We start from the raw sequence: 18,511 nt of genomic DNA, 5'->3' as shown, positions 1-18,511 counted from the left end.
TTTTCCCATGTAAATTCTGGAGCGTGATGGGTATACAATACTGAATATTTCTTTAATTACCCTTAAGGTAAAGTGTGTAAATTTAAATAAAATGGTAGTAATTCAGGAATGCCTGTCTGTGCAGTAATATCCTCAATTATGTGATGCACACAACTGGTTTTGAGGTTGTGTAAACTAAAAGAGTATTACATCCTTATAACTTCAAAATACAATAAGTTAGCATTTAATAAGTTTGTGATGTCACTGTCATACACATGTAGAAAAAAAAGATGAAAAATAACTTTCTTTATGTAATCAGTCAATATATTAAACTTCAAATGATTTTTATAATACTACCTATGTACATGTACATTATCATTCATGTATCACTGGGCAATCAGGACTTAAACAAGGGTACATTGTATATCTGGTCTAATTTTTGATTTCAGATGAGTTGTTTACAGTTTTGTCAGAAGAATTGAAACCAGATTAATGTCCTTGTATAATGTGTATGCTACTCCATGTGTTTTAAGCTTAATACTGTGATCTAAAACACAAATGTAGATACATGTACTGTAGTATTGATTGAGAACCTTTGAAATTGTATTAGTTGAGACCCTTGAGCATAAATGTAGAATTTTTTTCAAACCATTATACATGCTATGTTTCTATTGCAATAAACTTTACAAATTATACTGTACAATTTGATATATGGAGTCTTGTTTAAACCATTTTAGAGGAAACATTCTAAATCCAGCTTTTCTATTATACTTTAATTGGAAAGTCCCTATTTTCCAAACATTTTCCGAGTGAAAAAAATTCCAAGTCCATATTTTCCAAACACTTTCTGAGTGAAAAAATGCCTAAATCCTCACTTTCCAAACTATTTCTGAAATTAAGTACAGATTTTCGAATAATACATTCGGAATTCCAAAATTAAAGCTCGGAATTCTGAGTAAAGTCGAAATCTCCTGCTACGGATTAACAAAGTAACAAAAGCAAATGAGCAACTCGGACTCCACTAAAAACTTGGAGCATGGACTTGGTGCACCGGTAGAGTAAGCATCCTCTGCTTTTCTCGAAACGTAAAAAAAAAAAAAATAATAAGAAGTCCGGAGTAGACAAAAGAGGAAATGAAAACTTTGACTTTTTTATCTGCATTGCAATACTTATTTTCACTGTAAAAATTTGTTTGGTTATCCAATTTATTTATTTTAAGCTAAAGAAGCGACATTTTTACTTAAAAGAGGTTAGAATAGCACATATCACATGAAGATACAAGAATATCTTCTAAGACGTTGCATTTGAAATGATGAAACTTAAGAAAATTTGTTTGTTAAGGACTTATTTGCACTATACAATTAAATTTCTTGACACAAACTACATTGTCTTACTCAGTGAACCTTAACCTACACAAGAATAAGAAATTTTTGGTTAATATGGTGAAAATCCTATTTTTTCAAATGTAGGGTTTTCCAAAAACTTGCCATAATCATTAAGGAAAAGGGGACTTTTAAATGGTGTATGTCTTGTGATCTTTTGAAAGCTTTATTTGTATGGCATCAAACAATACAAGATTTATTAAAATTGAACATGGGATATTGATTTTAGAGCAAATTTAATACTTGGTTTGTTTCCCCAGATTGGAGATAATTCTGCCTTGTGTTCTACTACATGCATTCATATAATGAAAAATGCTATATATATGGCAAAAAGGAGAAAACACATAAAGACGCAGATATTTTTTCACAATCTGGGCACTGACAAAAGTATTTATTTGATGTTTTTTATCTAATCATTGGTTTTCAAACCCCACAAAGACCATATGAGGATGAAAGTATAGAAAATCATGGAGTTTTCCCAGAACTTAATACTGGGTACTAATAGGCTTGTTTTCACTTTCTTTTCTACATTGCAATACTTATTTGCACAGAAAAAGTTTGTTCGGTTGTCCATTTTATTTGTTATAAGCTAAAGAAGTAACATTTTTTTGCTTAAAAGTGGTTAGAATAGCACATATCACAAGAAGATACAAGAATATCTTCTATGACGTCGCATCTGAAATGATGAAACTAAAGAAAATGTGTAGCCACGTGCACATGGCCATAATTGTGTTTACTTTTGACCACATGATGAGGGTTTTGATTGGCTATATTTTTATATATATATTTGATTGACACCTCCCGTTAGGATGTATTGTTAACATGAAAAATAGACAAAAAGTGGCGAAAGTTAAATCTGGTGGTATATTGGTGGGATATAATATAGAATATGAAGATTGTATTGAATGCTTTGACACTGCTTGTAAATATGTTTTAAGGTTTAGAGTAAAGGGTGCACTATACAATTACATTAAGGCGCACTGTTTCGCACACCAAGTTACCCCGGTCTAATTTTGTAAAACTTAAAAATTAAAAGTTGAAATTTGGTGGATATATTGTTTAAATGTAGTTAAGCATTTATACATAGACAGATGTAATATATGTTATGGTAAACAGGTGTAATTTAAAGGAAGAATGGTATCCGGAACGTTTCAGTCCCCTGCCGTATTAGGTTCTCTCCTCAGGATTAGGGTGCAGGCACGAGACTGGAATTAATTTTCAAGTGCATTTCAATATACACATTTGAGCAGATTAGAAAATTTTACCATCATTTTCTGAAATTAGTACATATAATTCGGAGATGGGGTAAACATGACAAATGAACTGAGTTAAAAGTCCTAAATTTTAACCTTCTTCCACTGAACCAAATCACAACTTTTAGTCAGAATTGATTAATGAAAAAAAATCCCATGTAATTTTAACCAATTTTCTACCAATTAGAGGCAAAACTTTAGCAAATAAGTTTCCAGTAAAAATATGAAAAAATGTGGAAGGTACTTACTACCAAAGTTGGAACTATATTCGTTGTGTTCTCGTACCTATTAGATCAATAAATGTGCTCATCATGATTAGTTGAAAAAATATATAAGTTATAGCAAATTTATTATCAGTGGTACATTGCATGTCCAATAATCGAAGGGAATAAGGCCCCTCTAAAATGTACATTTTTTTTTAATGCAATATTTTTGTGATTTTTTACATTGGTTGCATCATATTATGTGTATTTGATGCAATGAAGTTCAGTTTACTCAAGTTCCAGCTGCTTTAAGGCCAAAAATAGGGTTTTTATACATGTGGCCATGGTCAATGCACTTTTTAACCATGTATAGGGATACACATATGAAAACTCATTTTATGATGCTGACAATGACTTAAATTGATGAACTTCAAACGTAAAGTGGTCTACACATATCAAATGTACATTGAAAACAATAAGAAGTGGTTTCAAAGCTAAAACTGTCACTTCAGATCAATTTAAACCAGACCTGTACAGAGCTTGTTCAAGTGCGATTGTGTCCGATATTAAAAGTTAGCCTTTATTTGGGTTTTGAATGATGAAAGATCTGAAACAAATGCAAAATGATGTAAGGTTCTAAGCTTATCAGGTACGTAAGCAGACAGTCAGCTGTATTTTTCCAGTTTTTCTACAAAAAAAATTCGTTTTTGAAACCTTATATTGTATGCGGAACTCTAAAATTAGGTGTTTTTCAGACATCACAAGGTATATACATGTAGTGACTTACATTAGATGCATGAATATCAATGGAATGAATATATTTGTTTTTTTCACATTATTTATATTATGTACCAGCAAATACAAAAGATTCAGACTAATAAAACACATATCTGTGATTTTATAGATCCTAAGACAAGGCTGTGAAAACCCCTGATTTTGCCATATTTCATTGACTGGGTTCATAAAAATTACACTAAACTGTCAGAAATTTGCGAAATTTGTGTGGATGAGTGGTAAAGAGGAAAGTGCAGGGGGATATTACCAAGTGTGGATTGCTTACAGTTTTTTTCAAGTACATGTAAAGAAGTGGCATTTTCTTATTGAGATTGCTTAAAGTATTTCTAGTTATATCTCTCTCAGAATTATGTAATGTAAATGTATGTATTAAGTGTCAGTCTCTGTAAGAGTTAGGCAGTTGTTGAACCATGGTATGACAAAACCCAACCGTTTTGCAAGTGTAATTTGACTACATGGATTTGCTCTCAGATTTAAAGTTAAAAGTTAAGATTTTTTCGTATCATTTTGGTAACTTTACTTATAATCACATTGAAATGCACATAAAAAGAAGATTACAAGGGCAGCGAATTCTGTCAAAAATTTCATTTCTATAACATTCTCTTGAAAAATTTTTTGAACAAATCCAGTGATGCAGAGATCAAATTATGGTATTTTCATATAGTGATTGTATCCAAGGGTGAAATTATATTGTCAGATTGGTGGGGTTTTGACATCCATTTTGCCTGATTCTTACAAAAACTTACACTTATATATTAAGTTCAAAAAACAGATACAAACCATTAATTTAAATTCTACATGTAAGTAATTTTAATTACATTGTAATGTACATTGTAGTTCTAAGGGAGACAATCCATTTTGCTTCCAAACCATGTCAATGCTGTCCATCAGTCATCATTAGTAGGAGTCTGTCGATAGGAACTAACAAAACTTTTAATCAAGATTTTATCACTTTGGGGACTTACATGTATGTTGTTGTTTCATTTTTTTTAAGTTTTGTTTTGTTTTTGTAGACTTCATTACAATATTATAACAACATTTACCACTTGTTTTTTTGTAAGTAATTTTAGTGCAAAAGAAATTTAAGTTTTAAAGTCCATATGACAATAACTTAATTATATGTCTATTTTGATGTATCAATTAAGTTTTCTTCCAGTTCAAAAATTACTGTGAAACATTTTAAATCAAGCCATTGCACATTTTCAAAAATTAGACTGATTTTAAGAGAAGAGTTATTGCTCCTGAGTTTTCCAGTGTCCAGAAAGTTACTTACAATTGTTGAAATCAAGAAAATCTGATATTTTTTTGTGTAATTTGTCTTTTAATTTTGTACAAACATAAAATGTAATCGGTATTTTATTGTTATTTTACGCTATATATTGCCTAAATTAACTAGTTTAACATTATTTTGTGTTACTTAACGGTTAAGTATTTGACTGTATTAAATTTGCAATTTTTGAAAGACATAACTATTTTTGGCCAGTAAACTGGCTTCCTCGAGGCCAGCTTACTGCTAAAACCTATAGACGATGCCAGCTTACGGCACCTATTTTTTGTTCATGCACAACAAGCCCGTAAGCTGGACTATGTACCCCATGACCTCAGAAAGTTAGTGGGATAAACTGGACTGAGATATAACATTCATTGACGTCATATATAAGGAATGTACGGATTAGCTAGACTTAATTTAAGTTGTTTATTTTAAATTAATCGTGTTGTTGGATCTTATCTCCATGCGCACGTGGTATGTACAGAAGAGAAAGGGGTAAATCCCAAACCATGTGTTTGCAGTTTAAGATGTTATTATAATTGTGATAAGTCTTTTTCGAAGGAAATATCCTGCAGTCTGTTTACTATCATAAAGTGTGCCGATCACGTTGGTGCCGATGTGGACTTGTGTAGTTGTGATATGACAATTGACATACATGTATCCGTATGAACCCAGCGACGGGATCTTGAATTCAGTTTTATTGAGGAAGATATATCATTTCACCAATAATCTCACTACCTTTGCATACCACAGACTCCTTAAGGCAAGATGAACAGTCTCCACCATAACACTGGACTGTAGTTGAAAGGATGGTAGGTAATTTTTTACATACTTTTTCTGTGTCCTAGTTATATTCATTCATTAACTGGTTCAATATCATGGAACTGCGACACTTCAAGTCCAGGCTAAACATTTTCTTCAAGTCCTTGTTCTCTTCTTTAGTTTGTCCATGAAACATTGTCTCACTAAACTCAGCTCGCATTCCCGCTCGGAATTGATGTTGGCTTAGATGTACTGGGTCAGCCAGTCTCTGCACTTCCCACATAGGATACAGTACATGTATGGCATCTTCTACTCCTTTAGCGGAACGCGCATCTCCATCTGTTGTGGCATAACAGATAAGCATACCTTGCAGTGCAAGCTGATTTCCAATTTCTTTTCCCATGGCATATTCTGATATTGGTATAGTTCTATGAAGGGTAGCAATACAGCCTTCATGGCCTGGGCACTCTGCATCAAATCCCTTTCCTCTGAGCCAAGCTCCCTTCCAACATAGCTGGTTTAGTGAAGATACTGTGACTACAAACTTCCATGGAGTATTTTGTTCAATCGCAAGCATCTGTGCCTGTGATGCATTTAACCCTGGTTTCTTCCTGCTGGCCTTGTTGCAGTTGGGTACCTGCCATCTAAGGTCACATCTATCACATTTTCTGGTTGTCCATTCTTTTTGTTGTATGACCTTATCTTTCATGTCGTCCTTGTTCTGCTTTACCATAACTTTAGGAATTCGGTCGGTGTTTCTCTGCATACCACTCTTGCATGGAGGTGGAACACTTACACGTGCTAAAATCTCCTGGGTCTTGGTGCTTCCTATTGGACTATCTAGTCCTGCTGAAACTAGCACAATGTTGGTACCGGCTGGATTTGGCCCTGGCTTCTTGTTTTCAACTTCTGAGTACAACTTTGCTAGTGTAGGAGTCGCAAACCAACAGTTTGCACACCGAACTCTGTACATGATACAGGCACCCCATTTTCTGTCACTATGTGGCTCCATCCATGGCCTCTTGCAAGTTTTTGGTGTTTCCCTGTGCTGTTGGTACGCCAAGTTGAACATGTCAAACATCTTTTCACTCTCAATAATATGAGAATTGTTTGATGTCACATTTTCTTTGTCTGCTTTCAGGAACTGTGGCCGCAGGATCATACTGGATTTAATCACACCACTTCCATCTTCTTTTACCACTTGTGAGCTGTCAGTCCTGGATACGGAATCAGCTTCGATGTCGTCTTGTTGGTGATCTTGCAGATTCATTCGGATGTAAGCTTTTGACTCTTCTTCATCTGATTAAACTGCATTCTCAAAAACGAGACCTTTCGACCATGGAGTATGACCTTTCTTGAACCGTCCAGCATTACTGACCTTGTGGCTTCCTGCTAAACCAGTTTTGCCTTTGTTGTGTGGAGTATTACCATCAGTAAACATATTTGAATCTTCTTCTTGTATGGTTCCGCAACAAAATTTGGTATGATTTTAGTCTCAAAAGGGCTACTATTTGTACTTTTTGGTTCTTTTGATAGTTTAGGTGAGAATTTCTAGATGCTGACAATGTTTACTTAGTTCTAATAAGGCTCAGGGTGCAGTCTTTTACTCATTAGATCAGATAATTTGATCCTAATAGGATACTAGACCGCCCCCTGAGTGATGGGGGTTTTCAAAGAATCATCAAAAGAAAGCCAATATGGTGGTTCAGTTCCGTATTATTGATAACAAATATTTGATTTGGGATTGTTTTTGTACTTTTTAAGTAGATACTAGTAAAAAAAATAAAATGCCTTTAGAAAAAAAAAAAAAATTAAATTGACCATTTTTGCACCATTATATTATAATTTTCGTTCTTTGAGACCCAAATGTGATAAATCAATTTTGTTTTCTTTAAAATGTGAAGAAAAAAACTTGCTGTGATGAAAATTTCCTAAAATACCTGTGTAATTATTCAAAAATTTTCTTATCTAAAGACCTTTATGTATGAGTATGCAACCCTGAGCCTTTAGATTATTGGTCATATCGGCACCTGTAGAAAATAATTATTTACACAAATACTTTTCAACTTATCAAGAATCTGTAAATTGGGGCTGTTTTCTGAATCATTAAAGTAATTTATAATATTTTTTTCTATTTTTTTTTATGAAGTAGAAGTATTTTTAATTTTAGTTTCATTTGATTCAATTCTATTTTTTTCCATATTTGGAATTGGAAAAAAAAAATTAAACCACTTTAAAACTATTTTGATAAAAGAAAATTTGTAATTCAAATACTATAATTATCCAAGAGAAAAAAACACTTTAGTTTGTGAAAATATCTCAAAAAGTAAAAAAGTTATTGCAATATTGATAAAAGTGGTCATATCTAACTTTTTGAATTTTTCAGATAAGAAAGAAGAGCTGAAAACAGTTTTGGGTAGCTGTCTTTGAAGCTGGTTTGTGGACATGATGATGGACCGATTTGATCGAAACTTTGCTGAATAATTGGAAATATGATGAAATAACAGAAGATGGCTTTTTATTACAATATTTTAACTTTAGCGCATCTAATAGAGAGGTATGTTTGCATACAAAAACAGCTGATATGGCTACATTTTCATATTGGTGAGTATTTTTATGTTTCATATGTGTAGTAGAGGTACAGTACTATTGAAATATATCAAATTTACTATATTTTGAGGAAATTTTGCATAATTTAGCCATTTTTCAAAAGATAGGGGTTGGATATCTCAAATTTGGATTTTTTTTGGTGGTTTTGAGGAGTACCAAATCCTCTTTTTGAGAAATATTCCTACTCAATCTTGCTTGAAAAAGTAACTTTACAAAATGGATGCCTTTTTTCAGAAGTACCATCAAAAGCTAGAGGAAAAATGTGCCCTTGGGCTAAATGGAGAGTGTTTTATTTGGACAGGGTCATGTACACCAAATGGCAAATATGGGGTCATAAATTGTAGATTTCCTGGTGCCATTGGGTGGAAATTATTATATGTGCACAGGCTTGCATACATGATACAGCATAGGGCTGCACAGTTAGCAGCTGTTGATGTATCACACCTGTGCCACAATACCAAATGCATAAATGCAGCCCATCTGGTGTTGGAACCACATGGTTTCAACAACAGTAGGCAAACATGTGTGTCGAAAGGGGAATGTATAGGTCACATTGCCCCTTTTCCGCCCTGTTTAGTGCACCTTAAGATGCCAGATAATAATTTAGGTATTTCAATGGATTTAAAAGAAAATGGGCAGGGGAAAGTGTTCATTTATTCATTAAATTTCATTTTATTGGTATCAATATAAGAAATCTTTTTGAAAGATTTGGGTGGTCCTTAAAAGGACCTTTGATTTTTTTAAGCTGTCTGTCTTTTACTTAGGCATCTTCTTCTTGCAGTATGCATCATGCATCAGCTCATCTGGTACAGGATCTAGTTGCCCTTTTACATAGTCTGGTCTCTTTTTGTGGAGCTCTTTATGAATCTTGTGTTCCTCCAGTCTGACAGCTGCCTGTTGTAACCTTCTTATCTTTACTTCAGGTTTCTGCTCATAAGTCCTTTTGTAAGTATACTCTCTGTCCATTTTATCAAAGAAGGTCTCACAGTCTTCGGACACTTTAATGTTCAACTCTTTGCTTTTCATCTTGGCTGATGTACCAGGTCTGTTGTTGGTCCTGCGTATTGCAGAATGAAGTCTGCCTTCCATGTTTTTTCCATGAGTTACATTTTTTGGTAAACTCACACTCAATGCACGATGAACTCCTTCATTTTTATTTGTTGTGTGGAACATTCTCATGCTATCGACTGCTTCCTCACTAAGTATCATTTTCAGTAGTTTTAGCAATATAATTTCATCAATTTCATCTATTTTCAGCACAGTGATGTTGTAAGTGCTTAGGTAAAAGGATCTGGTCCACCAGTTATCACTGACTGTAGCTTTGCATACCACAGACTCCTTAAGGCAAGATGAACAGTCTCCACCATAACACTGGACTGTAGTTGAAAGGATGGTAGGTAATTTTTTACATACTTTTTCTGTGTCCTAGTTATATTCATTCATTAACTGGTTCAATATCATGGAACTGCAACACTTCAAGTCCAGGCTAAACATTTTCTTCAAGTCCTTGTTCTCTTCTTTAGTTTGTCCATGAAACATGGTCTCACTAAACTCAGCTCGCATTCCCGCTCGGAATTGATGTTGGCTTAGATGTACTGGGTCAGCCAGTCTCTGCACTTCCCACATAGGATACAGTACATGTATGGCATCTTCTACTCCTTTAGCGGAACGTGCATCTCCATCTGTTGTGGCATAACAGATAAGCATACCTTGCAGTGCAAGCTGATTTCCAATTTCTTTTCCCATGGCATATTCTGATATTGGTATAGTTCTATGAAGGGTAGCAGTACAGCCTTCATGGCCTGGGCACTCTGCATCAAATCCCTTTCCTCTGAGCCAAGCTCCCTTCCAACATAGCTGGTTTAGTGAAGATACTGTGACTACAAACTTCCATGGAGTATTTTGTTCAATCGCAAGCATCTGTGCCTGTGATGCATTTAACCCTGGTTTCTTCCTGCTGGACCTTGTTGCAGTTGGGTACCTGCCATCTAAGGTCACATCTATCACATTTTCTGGTTGTCCATTCTTTTTGTTATATGACCTTATCTTTCATGTCGTCCTTGTTCTGCTTTACCATAACTTTAGGAATTCGGTCGGTGTTTCTCTGCATACCACTCTTGCATGGAGGTGGAACACTTACACGTGCTAAAATCTCCTGGGTCTTGGTGCTTCCTATTGGACTATCTAGTCCTGCTGAAACTAGCACAATGTTAGTACCGGCTGGATTTGGCCCTGGCTTGTTGTTTTCAACTTCTGAGTACAACTTTGCTAGTGTAGGAGTCGCAAACCAACAGTTTGCACACCGAACTCTGTACATGATACAGGCACCCCATTTTCTGTCACTATGTGGCTCCATCCATGGCCTCTTGCAAGTTTTTGGTGTTTCCCTGTGCTGTTGGTACGCCAAGTTGAACATGTCAAACATCTTTTCACTCTCAATAATATGAGAATTGTTTGATGTCACCTTTTCTTTGTCTGCTTTCAGGAACTGTGGCCGCAGGATCATACTGGATTTAATCACACCACTTCCATCTTCTTTTACCACTTGTGAGCTGTCAGTCCTGGATACGGAATCAGCTTCGATGTCGTCTTGTTGGTGATCTTGCAGATTCATTCGGATGTAAGCTTTTGACTCTTCTTCATCTGATTAAACTGCATTCTCAAAAACGAGACCTTTCGACCATGAAGTATGACCTTTCTTGAACCGTCCAGCATTACTGACCTTGTGGCTTCCTGCTAAACCAGTTTTGCCTTTGTTGTGTGGAGTATTACCATCAGTAAACATATTTGAATCTTCTTCTTGTATGGTTCCGCAACAAAATTTGGTATGATTTTAGTCTCAAAAGGGCTACTATTTGTACTTTTTGATTCTTTTGATAGTTTAGGTGAGAATTTCTAGATGCTGACAATGTTTACTTAGTTCTAATAAGGCTCAGGGTGCAGTCTTTTACTCATTAGATCAGATAATTTGATCCTAATAGGATACTAGACCGCCCCCTGAGTGATGGGGGTTTTCAAAGAATCATCAAAAGAAAGCCAATATGGTGGTTTAATTCCGTATTATTGATAACAAATATTTGATTTGGGATTGTTTTTGTACTTTTTAAGTAGATACTAGTAAAAAAAATAAAATGCCTTTAGAAAAAAAAAAAAAAATTAAATTGACCATTTTTGCACCATTATATTATAATTTTCGTTCTTTGAGACCCAAATGTGATAAATCAATTTTGTTTTCTTTAAAATGTGAAGAAAAAAACTTGCTGTGATGAAAATTTCCTAAAATACCTGTGTAATTATTCAAAAATTTTCTTATCTAAAGACCTTTATGTATGAGTATGCAACCCTGAGCCTTTAGATTATTGGTCATATCGGCACCTGTAGAAAATAATTATTTACACAAATACTTTTCAACTTATCAAGAATCTGTAAATTGGGGCTGTTTTCTGAATCATTAAAGTAATTTATAATATTTTTTTCTATTTTTTTTATGAAGTAGAAGTATTTTTAATTTTAGTTTCATTTGATTCAATTCTATTTTTTTCCATATTTGGAATTGGAAAGAAAAAATTAAACCACTTTAAAACTATTTTGATAAAAGAAAATTTGTAATTCAAATACTATAATTATCCAAGAGAAAAAAACACTTTAGTTTGTGAAAATATCTCAAAAAGTAAAAAAGTTATTGCAATATTGATAAAAGTGGTCATATCTAACTTTTTGAATTTTTCAGATAAGAAAGAAGAGCTGAAAACAGTTTTGGGTAGCTGTCTTTGAAGCTGGTTTGTGGACATGATGATGGACCGATTTGATCGAAACTTTGCTGAATAATTGGAAATATGATGAAATAACAGAAGATGGCTTTTTATTACAATATTTTAACTTTAGCGCATCTAATAGAGAGGTATGTTTGCATACAAAAACAGCTGATATGGCTACATTTTCATATTGGTGAGTATTTTTATGTTTCATATGTGTAGTAGAGGTACAGTACTATTGAAATATATCAAATTTACTATATTTTGAGGAAATTTTGCATAATTTAGCCATTTTTCAAAAGATAGGGGTTGGATATCTCAAATTTGGATTTTTTTTGGTGGTTTTGAGGAGTACCAAATCCTCTTTTTGAGAAATATTCCTACTCAATCTTGCTTGAAAAAGTAACTTTACAAAATGGATGCCTTTTTTCAGAAGTACCATCAAAAGCTAGAGGAAAAATGTGCCCTTGGCCTAAATGGAGAGTGTTTTATTTGGACAGGGTCATGTACACCAAATGGCAAATATGGGGTCATAAATTGTAGATTTCCTGGTGCCATTGGGTGGAAATTATTATATGTGCACAGGCTTGCATACATGATACAGCATAGGGCTGCACAGTTAGCAGCTGTTGATGTATCACACCTGTGCCACAATACCAAATGCATAAATGCAGCCCATCTGGTGTTGGAACCACATGGTTTCAACAACAGTAGGCAAACATGTGTGTCGAAAGGGGAATGTATAGGTCACATTGCCCCTTTTCCGTCCTGTTTAGTGCACCTTAAGATGCCAGATAATAATTTAGGTATTTCAATGGATTTAAAAGAAAATGGGCAGGGGAAAGTGTTCATTTATTCATTAAATTTCATTTTATTCGTATCAATATAAGAAATCTTTTTGAAAGATTTGGGTGGTCCTTAAAAGGACCTTTGATTTTTTTAAGCTGTCTGTCTTTTACTTAGGCATCTTCTTCTTGCAGTATGCATCATGCATCAGCTCATCTGGTACAGGATCTAGTTGCCCTTTTACATAGTCTGGTCTCTTTTTGTGGAGCTCTTTATGAATCTTGTGTTCCTCCAGTCTGACAGCTGCCTGTTGTAACCTTCTTATCTTTACTTCAGGTTTCTGCTCATAAGTCCTTTTGTAAATATACTCTCTGTCCATTTTATCAAAGAAGGTCTCACAGTCCTCGGACACTTTATTGTTCAACTCTTTGCTTTTCATCTTGGCTGATGTACCAGGTCTGTTGTTGGTCCTGTGTATTGCAGAATGAAGTCTGCCTTCCATGTTTTTTCCATGAGTTACATTTTTTGGTAAACTCACACTCAATGCACGATGAACTCCTTCATTTTTATTTGTTGTGTGGAACATTCTAATGCCATTGACTGCTTCCTCACTAAGTATCATTTTCAGTAGTTTTAGCAGTATAATTTCATCAATTTCATCTATTTTCAGCACAGTGATGTTGTAAGTGCTTAGGTAAAAGGATCTGGTCCACCAGTTATCACTGACTGTACCTTTGCATACCACAGACTCCTTAAGGCAAGATGAACAGTCTCCACCATAACACTGGACTGTAGTTGAAAGGATGGTAGGTAATTTTTTACATACTTTTTCTGTGTCCTTGTTATATTCATTCATTAACTGGTTCAATATCATGGAACTGCGACACTTCAAGTCCAGGCTAAACATTTTCTTCAAGTCTTTGTTCTCTTCTTTAGTTTGTCCATGAAACATGGTCTCACTAAACTCAGCTCGCATTCCCGCTCGGAATTGATGTTGGCTTAGATGTACTGGGTCAGCCAGTCTCTGCACTTCCCACATAGGATACAGTACATGTATGGCATCTTCTACTCCTTTAGCGGAACGTGCATCTCCATCTGTTGTGGCATAACGGATAAGCATACCTTGCAGTGCAAGCTGATTTCCAATTTCTTTTCCCATGGCATATTCTGATATTGGTATAGTTCTATGAAGGGTAGCAATACAGCCTTCATGGCCTGGGCACTCTGCATCAAATCCCTTTCCTCTGAGCCAAGCTCCCTTCCAACATAGCTGGTTTAGTGAAGATACTGTGACTACAAACTTCCATGGAGTATTTTGTTCAATCGCAAGCATCTGTGCCTGTGATGCATTTAACCCTGGTTTCTTCCTGCTGGCCTTGTTGCAGTTGGGTACCTGCCATCTAAGGTCACATCTATCACATTTTCTGGTTGTCCCTTCTTTTAATTGTATGCCTTCACTTGTTCAACCTTATCTTTCATGTCGTCCTTGTTCTGCTTTACCATAACTTTAGAAATTCGGTCGGTGTTTCTCTGCATACCACTCTTGCATGGAGGTGGAACACTTACACACGCTAAAATCTCCTGGGTCTTGGTGCTTCCTATTGGACTATCTAGTCCTGCTGAAACTAGCGGCTAGTTAGTACCGGCTGGATTTGGCCCTGGCTTGTTGTTTTCAACTTCTGAGTACAACTTTGCTAGTGTTGGAGTCGCAAACCAACAGTTTGCACACCGAACTCTGTACATGATACAGGCACCCCATTTTCTGTCACTATGTGGCTCCATCCATGGCCTCTTGCAAGTTTTTGGTGTTTCCCTGTGCTGTTGGTACGCCAAGTTGAACATGTCAAACATCTTTTCACTCTCAATAATATGAGAATTGTTTGATGTCACCTTTTCTTTGTCTGCTTTCAGGAACCGTGGCCGCAGGATCATACTGGATTTAATCACACCACTTCCATCTTCTTTTACCACTTGTGAGCTGTCAGTCCTGGATACGGAATCAGCTTCGATGTCGTCTTGTTGGTGATCTTGCAGATTCATTCGGATGTAAGCTTTTGACTCTTCTTCATCTGATTAAACTGCATTCTCAAAAACGAGACCTTTCGACCATGGAGTATGACCTTTCTTGAACCGTCCAGCATTACTGACCTTGTGGCTTCCTGCTAGACCAGTTTTGCCTTTGTTGTGTGGAGTATTACCATCAGTAAACATATTTGAATCTTCTTCTTGTATGGTTCCGCAACAAAATTTGGTATGATTTTAGTCTCAAAAGGGCTACTATTTGTACTTTTTGGTTCTTTTGATAGTTTAGGTGAGAATTTCTAGATGCTGACAATGTTTACTTAGTTCTAATAAGGCTCAGGGTGCAGTCTTTTACTCATTAGATCAGATAATTTGACCCTAATAGGATACTAGACCGCCCCCTGAGTGATGGGGGTTTTCAAAGAATCATCAAAAGAAAGCCAATATGGTGGTTTAATTCCGTATTATTGATAACAAATATTTGATTTGGGATTGTTTTTGTACTTTTTAAGTAGATACTAGTAAAAAAAATAAAATGCCTTTAGAAAAAAAAAAAAATTAAATTGACCATTTTTGCACCATTATATTATAATTTTCGTTCTTTGAGACCCAAATGTGATAAATCAATTTTGTTTTCTTTAAAATGTGAAGAAAAAAACTTGCTGTGATGAAAATTTCCTAAAATACCTGTGTAATTATTCAAAAATTTTCTTATCTAAAGACCTTTATGTATGAGTATGCAACCCTGAGCCTTTAGATTATTGGTCATATCGGCACCTGTAGAAAATAATTATTTACACAAATACTTTTCAACTTATCAAGAATCTGTAAATTGGGGCTGTTTTCTGAATCATTAAAGTAATTTATAATATTTTTTTCTATTTTTTTTATGAAGTAGAAGTATTTTTAATTTTAGTTTCATTTGATTCAATTCTATTTTTTTCCATATTTGGAATTGGAAAGAAAAAATTAAACCACTTTAAAACTATTTTGATAAAAGAAAATTTGTAATTCAAATACTATAATTATCCAAGAGAAAAAAACACTTTAGTTTGTGAAAATATCTCAAAAAGTAAAAAAGTTATTGCAATATTGATAAAAGTGGTCATATCTAACTTTTTGAATTTTTCAGATAAGAAAGAAGAGCTGAAAACAGTTTTGGGTAGCTGTCTTTGAAGCTGGTTTGTGGACATGATGATGGACCGATTTGATCGAAACTTTGCTGAATAATTGGAAATATGATGAAATAACAGAAGATGGCTTTTTATTACAATATTTTAACTTTAGCGCATCTAATAGAGAGGTATGTTTGCATACAAAAACAGCTGATATGGCTACATTTTCATATTGGTGAGTATTTTTATGTTTCATATGTGTAGTAGAGGTACAGTACTATTGAAATATATCAAATTTACTATATTTTGAGGAAATTTTGCATAATTTAGCCATTTTTCAAAAGATAGGGGTTGGATATCTCAAATTTGGATTTTTTTTGGTGGTTTTGAGGAGTACCAAATCCTCTTTTTGAGAAATATTCCTACTCAATCTTGCTTGAAAAAGTAACTTTACAAAATGGATGCCTTTTTTCAGAAGTACCATCAAAAGCTAGAGGAAAAATGTGCCCTTGGGCTAAATGGAGAGTGTTTTATTTGGACAGGGTCATGTACACCAAATGGCAAATATGGGGTCATAAATTGTAGATTTCCTGGTGCCATTGGGTGGAAATTATTATATGTGCACAGGCTTGCATACATGATACAGCATAGGGCTGCACAGTTAGCAGCTGTTGATGTATCACACCTGTGCCACAATACCAAATGCATAAATGCAGCCCATCTGGTGTTGGAACCACATGGTTTCAACAACAGTAGGCAAACATGTGTGTCGAAAGGGGAATGTATAGGTCACATTGCCCCTTTTCCGCCCTGTTTAGTGCACCTTAAGATGCCAGATAATAATTTAGGTATTTCAATGGATTTAAAAGAAAATGGGCAGGGGAAAGTGTTCATTTATTCATTAAATTTCATTTTATTGGTATCAATATAAGAAATCTTTTTGAAAGATTTGGGTGGTCCTTAAAAGGACCTTTGATTTTTTTAAGCTGTCTGTCTTTTACTTAGGCATCTTCTTCTTGCAGTATGCATCATGCATCAGCTCATCTGGTACAGGATCTAGTTGCCCTTTTACATAGTCTGGTCTCTTTTTGTGGAGCTCTTTATGAATCTTGTGTTCCTCCAGTCTGACAGCTGCCTGTTGTAACCTTCTTATCTTTACTTCAGGTTTCTGCTCATAAGTCCTTTTGTAAGTATACTCTCTGTCCATTTTATCAAAGAAGGTCTCACAGTCTTCGGACACTTTAATGTTCAACTCTTTGCTTTTCATCTTGGCTGATGTACCAGGTCTGTTGTTGGTCCTGCGTATTGCAGAATGAAGTCTGCCTTCCATGTTTTTTTCCATGAGTTACATTTTTTGGTAAACTCACACTCAATGCACGATGAACTCCTTCATTTTTATTTGTTGTGTGGAACATTCTCATGCTATTGACTGCTTCCTCACTAAGTATCATTTTCAGTAGTTTTAGCAGTATAATTTCATCAATTTCATCTATTTTCAGCACAGTGATGTTGTAAGTGCTTAGGTAAAAGGATCTGGTCCACCAGTTATCACTGACTGTACCTTTGCATACCACAGACTCCTTAAGGCAAGATGAACAGTCTCCACCATAACACTGGACTGTAGTTGAAAGGATGGTAGGTAATTTTTTACATACTTTTTCTGTGTCCTAGTTATATTCATTCATTAACTGGTTCAATATCATGGAACTGCGACACTTCAAGTCCAGGCTAAACATTTTCTTCAAGTCCTTGTTCTCTTCTTTAGTTTGTCCATGAAACATGGTCTCACTAAACTCAGCTCGCATTCCCGCTCGGAATTGATGTTGGCTTAGATGTACTGGGTCAGCCAGTCTCTGCACTTCCCACATAGGATACAGTACATGTATGGCATCTTCTACTCCTTTAGCGGAACGCGAATCTCCATCTGTTGTGGCATAACGGATAAGCATACCTTGCAGTGCAAGCTGATTTCCAATTTCTTTTCCCATGGCATATTCTGATATTGGTATAGTTCTATGAAGGGTAGCAGTACAGCCTTCATGGCCTGGGCACTCTGCATCAAATCCCTTTCCTCTGAGCCAAGCTCCCTTCCAACATAGCTGGTTTAGTGAAGATACTGTGACTACAAACTTCCATGGAGTATTTTGTTCAATCGCAAGCATCTGTGCCTGTGATGCATTTAACCCTGGTTTCTTCCTGCTGGACCTTGTTGCAGTTGGGTACCTGCCATCTAAGGTCACATCTATCACACTTTCATGTCGTCCTTGTTCTGCTTTACCATAACTTTAGAAATTCGGTCGGTGTTTCTCTGCATACCACTCTTGCATGGAGGTGGAACACTTACACACGCTAAAATCTCCTGGGTCTTGGTGCTTCCTATTGGACTATCTAGTCCTGCTGAAACTAGCGCAATGTTAGTACCGGCTGGATTTGGCCCTGGCTTGTTGTTTTCAACTTCTGAGTACAACTTTGCTAGTGTTGGAGTCGCAAACCAACAGTTTGCACACCGAACTCTGTACATGATACAGGCACCCCATTTTCTGTCACTATGTGGCTCCATCCATGGCCTCTTGCAAGTT

At 35.4% G+C, this 18,511-nt stretch overlaps 1 long non-coding RNA gene across 9 annotated transcripts in view; it reads left to right on the top strand.

Annotated features, from left to right (window-relative positions):
* LOC148600621 (uncharacterized) overlaps nt 1–18,511 on the top strand; it is a 37,389-nt gene that overhangs the window by 10,125 nt on the left and 8,753 nt on the right. For 3 of the 9 annotated variants that reach the window (XR_015917855.1, XR_015917852.1, XR_015917858.1), the window contains 9 exons: nt 429–5,694; nt 6,786–7,125; nt 8,031–8,201; nt 9,512–9,647; nt 10,740–10,874; nt 11,985–12,155; nt 13,466–13,601; nt 14,707–15,046; nt 15,950–17,567. This is a non-coding gene — a long non-coding RNA (uncharacterized LOC148600621). Of the gene's footprint in view, nt 1–428; nt 5,699–6,785; nt 7,126–8,030; nt 8,202–9,511; nt 9,648–10,739; nt 10,875–10,967; nt 11,080–11,984; nt 12,156–13,465; nt 13,602–14,706; nt 15,047–15,949; nt 17,568–18,511 lie in introns of those variants that run through there. The other 6 variants (XR_015917857.1, XR_015917853.1, XR_015917856.1 and 3 more) reach the window with 6 other exon arrangements.

Source organism: Perna viridis, chromosome 13 (assembly GCF_037379345.1).
Source record: "Perna viridis isolate PV_CMFRI_1.1 ecotype Kerala chromosome 13, ASM3737934v1, whole genome shotgun sequence".
NCBI classification, from domain to species: Eukaryota; Metazoa; Mollusca; class Bivalvia; order Mytilida; family Mytilidae; genus Perna; species Perna viridis.
This window is presented reverse-complemented; position numbering and strand designations above follow the sequence as displayed.